The sequence below is a fragment of the Pygocentrus nattereri genome, chromosome 6 (genome assembly GCF_015220715.1).
Source record: "Pygocentrus nattereri isolate fPygNat1 chromosome 6, fPygNat1.pri, whole genome shotgun sequence".
Taxonomy (NCBI): Eukaryota; Metazoa; Chordata; class Actinopteri; order Characiformes; family Serrasalmidae; genus Pygocentrus; species Pygocentrus nattereri.
In genome coordinates this window covers 46,530,234-46,538,839 of record NC_051216.1, presented here as the reverse complement: position 1 = coordinate 46,538,839, position 8,606 = coordinate 46,530,234, and the positions used below count along the sequence as shown (strand labels likewise).

The 8,606-nt window shown below is 42.1% G+C and overlaps 1 protein-coding gene across 1 annotated transcript in view; it reads left to right on the top strand.

Moving 5' to 3' along the window:
- Positions 1-371: 371 nt before the first annotated feature.
- Positions 372-8,606, top strand: part of edar (ectodysplasin A receptor) — a 58,804-nt gene continuing 50,569 nt past the window's right edge. Inside the window, exon 1 of the mRNA XM_017717953.2 lies at positions 372-567. The gene's annotated coding sequence lies outside the window, so the exon portion shown is untranslated. The remainder of the gene's footprint in view (positions 568-8,606) is intronic.

Here is an 8,606-nt window from a genome sequence, read left to right as displayed (position 1 = left end):
ATAAAACCAACAGCAACGATAATAGTAACTCAGTATTTTGTTTGCTAGACTAAATATGTGCATATACGTATATTCATACATTCAAATTCGAACAGTTATTTCAAATAGTCATTTAAACATATATTTAAATATAGATCTGAAACTCCAATAGCAGTTTAACAGCAGCATAAACAAGCAAACCGAAACGAGCGCGGGTTTGATCGCAGCGTGGCGGCTCTGAGAGGTCCAGCGCAGTGTTGTAGTACCGCGGTGTGTACCAGCAGGGGGCGCCTGAGCCCCTCCGCGTTTCCCCGCAGCTCTACCTGAGTCAGGTTCCCTCCGGGCGGACAGCATCAGCGCCTTCTTCTTCCCGGCGAGGAGGAGCCAAGCTCGCCCACAAAACACCACACGGAGCAGACGGAGCGTTAAAGCTGGCCAGCGGAGGAAAAGGTGAGGCTTTCCCGGTGATCCTGAGCGCCGCCGCCGCCCCGCCGACCCCCCCGCGGTGAGTGGAGCCGCAGCCCGTCCGAGGAACGCGGAGCTGAGGACTTTTCTCTGGAAGTTATTCCGCCTCTCGTCCTCCTGCAGGTAACGCCATCCGCAGCCGCGTCTCAGGAATGCGATGTGGGATTGTTCCGCGAGAGGGAAATTCCTGACTTTGTTTTCCAGGCTGTGATCTGAGGTGAAGTTTGGTGGCGGTGAAAAGCAACACGTTAACACTTTAAAACGTCTGGACGCGGGTTTGCATTTGTGTACAGCAGAGCTGAGTGTCGCCGTTAGCTCACGGACACTGTGCTTACAACGATTATACACAGTAGTGGTGTTGAAAAGAGAGAATAAGAGCCGGGGGGTCGACAGACTGTCCCACCTGGCCAATAAAACCCCAGAGAAGGTGTTACTGCTCATGGATCTGAGGTTAATCCTGAGGGGAAGTAGCCCACCAAGACCAGATCTGAGGAAAAGTCTGGTCTAGATGTGCTGTACTCAGGTAAAGTGTGGTCGTCCCACCAAGACCAGATCTGAGGGAAAGTCTGGTCTGGATGTGCTGTACTGGGGTAAATTGTGGTCGTCCCACCAAGACCAGATCTGAGGGAAAGTCTGGTCTGTATGTGCTGTACTCAGGTAAAGTGTGGTCATCCCACCAAGACCAGATCTGAGGAAAGACCTAAATGTAATAACTAGATGAAGTCTGAGATAACGGATGGCTGAGTGTTGGATACATCATTTTTGAGCTAAGATAGGAGGGAAATTCTGGATGTGCTACTGAGGTAAAAAGGTCTTAGGTGCATTATGGTTAAGGGAAAGTCTGGACGTGCTGCTCAGGCAAAATCTGAGGTAGTGGATGGCTGTGCTACTGAGATAAAGGAAAAAAATCTTAGATATGTTGAGTTAAGCAAAGTCTTGTGCTACTGAGGTGAATTGAGGTAAATTATGGCTGTGGCACTGAACTAAGACCTGATTGAAAATCTGGTTGAGGTAAACTCTGTGGTAAATTATGGTTGTGGCAAAGCTAAAACCTGAAGGAAAGTCTGAGGTAACATATGGTCGTCCCAATAATTTAAGGCCTGAGTGGAAGTCTGGATGTGCTAATGAGATCTCACCAAGCTAAGACCTGAAGGGGAGTCTGGATGTGCTAATGAGATGAAACCTGAAGTAATATGTTGTCATCTCAACAAGCTAAGGCCTGAGGGAAAACTGGTTGCACTACTGAGGTTAAAAAACCTTATTTACATTATATTTCAGCTAAAATATGAGGGAAAATCTGTTGTGTGAGGTCAATGCTGAAGTGAATTATGGTTGTGGCAATAAGCTAAGACCTGAGGGCAAGTCTGTGCTACTGAGCTAAGACCTGAGATAAAGTCTGGCCTTCCTACCACTCTGAGACCTGATCAAAGGTTTAGATATCCCACCAAACTAAGACCTGAGAGAAAGTGGCTTTCCCGCTGAGTGAAATTCCAGCTGCGCCACTGAGATAGTACCTTAGAGAAAGTCTGACCATCAGGAAGAGCCAAGACTTAAATCAAAATTTGGCCAGGCTAAAATGTGAGGATACTAAGTCTGACAGAGCCAGCAAGGTAATACCTAACGGGAAGTCTGACCTTCCTACCAAGCTGCCAGTCTGTTAGGGGCCACCAAGCAAAGATCTGCCCTGCAATTTAAGACCTGGAAGGAAATCTAAATGCTCCACCAAGTCAAGACCTTTGGGAAAGATCTAGATGTCTCACAAACCTTTGTCTGTTCTGCCAAACTAAGTCCAGAAGGAAAGTTTCGATATTCCACCAAGCTAAGACCTGAGGAAAAACCTTAGGCTAAGACTTGAGGGAAGGTCTAGACGTCCCACAAAACTAGACCTGAGGAAAAGCCTGGTCTTTCCGAAAGGCTAAGACCTGAGGGAAAGTCCTGTTTGGAGGCTGTCGGGCTGAGGCATGCACATGCTTGCAGCACTTCTGATGTCTCTCTGACTTTGAACTACTGCTGAAAGTGGAAATAAATCCTTTTTCCAGCTCAGTGAGCCTCGAGCACCCGTTTGGGAGTCTTCTGAGGCAGAAAGTGAAGTAAACAATTCAAGTCTGAAATTAGGGGCGGGGTATTTCGCCAGCTTTGCCTGCGTCATTAGCGCACTTCTACATTTCTCCAGCCGCATTTGTTAGATGTTTGAGCTTCGCTTTGAAACGACTGCATTTTCTTTAATTCTGATAATCTTTAGAGGAGGACATGCTCCTGAGGTCCTTAGGTTTCCTAGATGATTTCTGGCTGTATGTTCTCCGGGCTAAGGGAGGAACAATTGTACGCTGAAAATGTGTCACTGATGGATTGGATAATTATATAGATGCTGCCGTGGTGGTGAAGAGGCTCCCCAGCGGCAGACGTCTTTGAGAAAGATGATAGGTCCTTCATGCTTTATGTGCTTTCCTCATGGATGTTGCTGTCTTTCAGCGGAGATTGCTGATATTTTGAGCAATGCGATTGGTTGCAAATCACAAAAAAAAATTAAGCCAGCAGGAAAACAGATCAGCTAATCCTTTGTTTGCTTTTCCTTTTTTATAAATTTATCTTCAGCTTCATGTTCTTTAGAGTGTCTCCTTTGGAACTGAAGAGCAGGCTGTGATTAAATTATTATTAACATGTACATAAGCCTGACATAAATCTATAAATCTGTAGACGTATAAAATCTCAAGTTGAAATAATGCAGCGTTTGTGAAAATTGGCCTTTGTAAATGTAGATCGCTGCTGTTGGACCAAAACCTCGTATCTCCATTTTTGTCATTTTTCAGTTTTTGACATAATTTGAAAATGCTTGTTGGCCTTTACATTGTGTGTAAATTTCACGATGAATGGACCAAAAGAAAGGGCCCAAAATCACTTGGACAAAATTCTGGTTCCATTGACTTGCATTAAAAGTAAAGTAGGTTTTTTCCTTCTCCTGTAAAGTTCCCATTTCAGAGATGCAAGTTTTTGTTCCAACAGCAGCGACATAGTTTATATCAAGGTTTATATCAGTTATCATGTAGTCTTTTGAATGCTGCCCTTCAGGAAAGTGTTTCCTTTTTCTAAATTGGTTGTTAAAAGTATGTATTCCAAGGTTTTTTTGTATAAATGTGGCGTAAATACTGCATGACCATTGGCTTTGTTCTTAAATTAGGGCTTTCGGCTGCTGTTGTTTCAGTTTTCACGAAGAAAAATGGCAAAAACGAAACATATTTGGCACTAATTTCGTATGTTTCTGCAAGGTGACAAAGAAAACGTGTTCTTTTGTATTCAGAACAATGTGGAAAGATGGGCGTGCCCAAACTTTTGATGGTCCGTGAGGACCAGGGCAGTGAGGGCAGTCAGACAGTTTACAGCGTTCCTCACTGTTTTTCCTTTTCCCTCTGACTGCTTACATTCTGTCTCCACAAGATAAAAGTGTAGTCCTCAGTCAACAGTGCTGTGAAGCCCCCAGCAGGCTGAAAGCTTAGCACAGAGTGTCTTCCTCCCTCCCTCCCTCCCTCCCTCCCTCCCTCCCTCCCTCTCTCTCTCTCTCTCTCCATCTGAGGCAAGAAATCAAAGCCCCCATTGCCGCGCAGTAGTAGTTGGGGTGGAGGGGTGAGGATTTGTGTCGTCTTTTCATGTTCTCCTCGAGTTTGTTTTCAGAAGAGAAGGCTGACAGACACTGTAATTAAAATCATCAAAAGATGAAGAAACTGTGGCCTTAGCTCAGTAAAGCTGGGATGGAGACAGGAGACGGATCACGCGCTCGCACACACTTAATAACACTCAGCTAATGACTTTACCCTTTGTGCGAGGGAGAGGAGACAAGAGCAAGAAAGACAGAGGAAAGGAAGACAGGGAAAAAGGATAAAACAAGAGGACATAACTATTATTATTATTTCTCCCCGTCCCAGAACAAAAAAATCCAGCTTTTAGGCTTGATGTTCTCTAAAATGTATTGATTATACTTTTATAATTGAAGCTCTTCACTGTTTAGTTCAGCAATGCTTTAATTTAATAAGGGTCAAAAGTTTCATCAGTGCAGTACAAGTTATTTATTTTTTCAGCTTCTGCAAAATATCATAAACCACATATTTAACAAAGTTACACAGACGCCTCAACAGCTAAATATAACATCAGTGCCTTCAGTGTTTATTGTGTCAATTCTGTTCAGGAGATCCACTTTCAGCTCCTCAGAGAACCTGCAGACACGCCTCCAAAGCTCAGTCTGAGAAGCTGGTTGATGATCAAACCCATTCAGTGGTGTTGAGGTCTGGACTCTGGGGTGGTCAGTCCATTGTTCAGCTTCTTTGTTTGGTGTGTCCGTCTCCTTTTCTCAGTGAGGTTCTTCTTGATCAGCTACACGTCCTTTCAGACCCACAGCGCTGAGTGGTCTTCTCACAGTGGAAGGATGGACAGAAACACCTGTGGATGTTTTCAGATCTGAAGCAGCTTGATCTTCTCCTCTCTCTCAGAGATCAAAGCTTTCAGTCCTGTTTATCTGATGGGGGCAGTTTTGGGGTCTCCCAGGTCTTCCAGGTGGTTGTTAGGAAGCTCATTGTCTCTAGCATCTAATCTTTGAACTCCAGTTTCAGAAACTCCTGTTTTTTCTGCAAACTTTGATGCAAGCGCACCATCTTATGTCTAATTAGAGCCGCAATAATGAATCGATTCATCGATTAGTTGTCAACTATTCAGTTAATCAGCAACTATTTTGGTAAGTGATTAATCAATTTGAGTGATTTTTTTAAGAAAAGTAAGCAAAGCAGAAATTTTGATTCCTACTTCTTAAATTTGAATACTTTCTGGTTTCTTTACTCCTCGGTGACATCAACCTGAATATATTTGAGGACATCACCTTTGGGTTTTGGACATTTTTCACCATTTTCTGACATTTTATAGAACAAACAACTAATCGATTAATCGAAAAATAATCAACAGATTAATCGACAATGACAATAATCGTTAGTTGCAGCCCTATGGCTAATTTCCTTGAATAGCCTGTACTTAACGGCCATTATGACTGGAAATTAAATGAAAAGAAGTCTTAAGCATCTGAGGAAATGATATTTAACGCCACTTACTGTCAAGATAAATCATTTTGAGCCGTTTTCTCTGGACTGAGATGCAGTACAGTATATATGCACTTATGTTTTACTGCTTTCTTCCTTTATCCTCGTGTCTGTGTGAGTCACAGTCTGTAGCAACAGCTCTGACCTTTTGGCCTTTCACATGTCGTATGAAGGACCGTTTTTCTTTACGTGAGTGCCATGCGTGATCATGAGCGTGTCTTCATGTACGTTAATCAAAGGATGAAACTTAATCAGTGAGTGAAGCTGCAGTAAGCATGTACATTCACATATGTTTTATACCTCAGGGTAAAGTGCCTCTCAGTGCTGGCCCTTAAATCCCTCCTGACACCCGGATCAACTCTTCACCCCGCCGCGTCGGCGCTGCGAGGCAAACGTCGTAAACCATCAGCTCCAAAACGGCGCTTCTCCAGGATCAATCTGTTCCTCTCCATCTGCTGATTTATTTTCGACCGTGAGTTACGCTGCGGAAACGGTGAAAAGCACAAAAGCAGCCAGACTAATTCAAACGAGAGCCGCCGAAATCCAAGCATAACTCATTCACAAGCACGGGCTGATCGCTGTGCGCTGTTCTTTTCATCTTTTGTGCAGATTTTTAATAGGTGCACTTTATAGCGTGTGCTGTGGGCACCATGTGTGGAAACGAAAAGGGCCGGCAGGAGGAAAAGCGTACGGACGAGAATCTGATCACGGATGCAAAACAATCCGTTTTAACCTCTGAAAATCGGAGGGTCCGTTATTAAACTCTCCACCCTAATCACTGCAGAACATACACAGTATCTGAGTAAAAACTGAATAACTCATAACAGATACTAAAAAAATTGTAGTAGTTACTGAATAATTAATAGTAGATACTGAATAATTCATTATAGGTACTGAATAATTTATAGTAGATATCAAATAATCGTAGGTACCGAATAATCAACAGTAGTTACTGGATAATTCATAGTAGACACTGAATATTTCCTTAGTAATTACTGAATATTTCAGAGTACTGAATAATTCATAATAAATATAATAACTGTAATTAAATTAAGAGACCCTTATCAATCCCACAACAGGGAAATTTCACCTCCACATTTAACCCATCCGTGAAGTGGAACACCACAAACACTCTAGTGAGCACACTCACACTAGGGGGCAGTGAGCACACTTGCCCGGAGCGGTGGGCAGCCCTATCCGCAGCACCCGGGGAGCAGTTGGGGGTTAGGTGTCTTGCTCAAGGTCACCTCAGTCATAGACTGTCGGCTCTGGGGATCGAACCGGCGACCTTCCAGTCACGAGGCTGGTTCCCTGACCTCCAGCCCACGACTAATAACTCTTAAGATTACTTTTAGTCAGATTAATACTGACTAAATGATAAATATCTTAGTAAGTTATTAAATTTTATTTAGAAACTGGAGTTCTTCAAAAAAACAAAACTTTATATTTCTTGAAGAATGTACAAGAAACGCTTTTGTTGACCTTGATAATCTCAGCAGTTTGTCCATCAGATTCAGCCCTCAGCTTATATATATATGTGTGTGTGTGTGTGTGTGTGCGTGTGTGCGTGTGTGTGGATTGGCCAAATGGGAAACAGACCGCTGTCCACAGAAGGATGAAGACGGATGTGGAGATTACGAGAGCCCTGCGTAATTATGCTATTTGTTTAATTCGCTTTAGAAATAAACCAAGTGGAGGCCCTTTTTTTCAGGCGTCGGCCTGATTTCCCCGCTGATTGCTGCGTTGTGAGAAGCCATTTCCTAATCTGACAGAAAGCAATTATGGTCCAGGACAATAAATATCCATTTGAAATGCTAGGCGGTGGGAATTAAAAGCCGTTTCCGCTGGAAGTTAGTGATGACGAAGCCCATCTGTTTGGATTCGTGAAAGATGGCAGATGAGGGAGCTCGGCCAGCGCTCTAAACAAAGTTCGAGGCCACGCTGAAAAGATAATGTCTTGGATAAAGTACTTGATTCCAATGTGTACATCATTTCTACAGGTATAAGAGGTTTTACATCAGCGTAACTGTAGACGTTAGCTGTAGCCCTCAGTTCTCACTTATTGGGCTACATCAACAGCCAGTTAGATTCTCACTTTCATCTTTAGAACGAGGGATGAGTCCGAGAGAGAGGAAAACACAGTCTATCAAACATTGTCGGCTGTGAGGAAGCAGATTTCTTTGTGTTTACATAGTATTCAAAGTTTAGTCCTGTGGCCCTGGAGCTATGAGGCCTTTTCCCCAACAGTTAAGAGTTGAGCCTCACACTTTCCTCCAACCGTGTTGGGTTAGGTGATCACTAATAGACGTTTCCGACTCCGTATGACAGACTGTTATCTAGAAACATGGACAAAAAATCTTTCATATATATAACGATGCAACATATAGTGTAGTGTTTGCAGTGTTAACTGCCAGCTTCAGACACCAAACATGGCTAATCGACTACAAGATACTGAATACATTATAGTAGTTAACGACAATTCAAAAGTAGTTACTGCATAGTTTATAGTAATTATTGAATAATTCATAGCGAATACTGAAAGTTCATAGTAGCCATTAAATAATTCATAACAGCTACTGAATAATTTATAGTAGCTACTTGAATAATGCATAGTAGATAATAATTCCTAGTGGATAGTGAATAATTCATAGTCACTACTAAATAACTCATAGTAGCCGTTAAATAATTAATAGTAACTACTGAATAATTCATAGCCGTTGCTGAATAATTCACAGTAGCTACTGAATAATTCATAGTAGATACTGAATAAGTCACAGTAGCTACTGAATAATTCATAGTAGATACTGAATAAGTCACAGTAGCTACTGAATAATTCATAATATTTACTGAATAATTCACAGTAGCTAATGAATAATTCATAATATTTACTGAATAATTCACAGTAGATACTGAATAATTTATAGTAGCTACTGAATAATGCATAGTAGATGTTCAATTATTAGGAATTAAATAATTCCTAGTGGATAGTGAATAATTCATAGTAGATACTGAATAATTAATAGTCACTACTAAATAACTCATAGTAGCCATTAAATAATTACTGAATAATTCATAGCAGTTGCT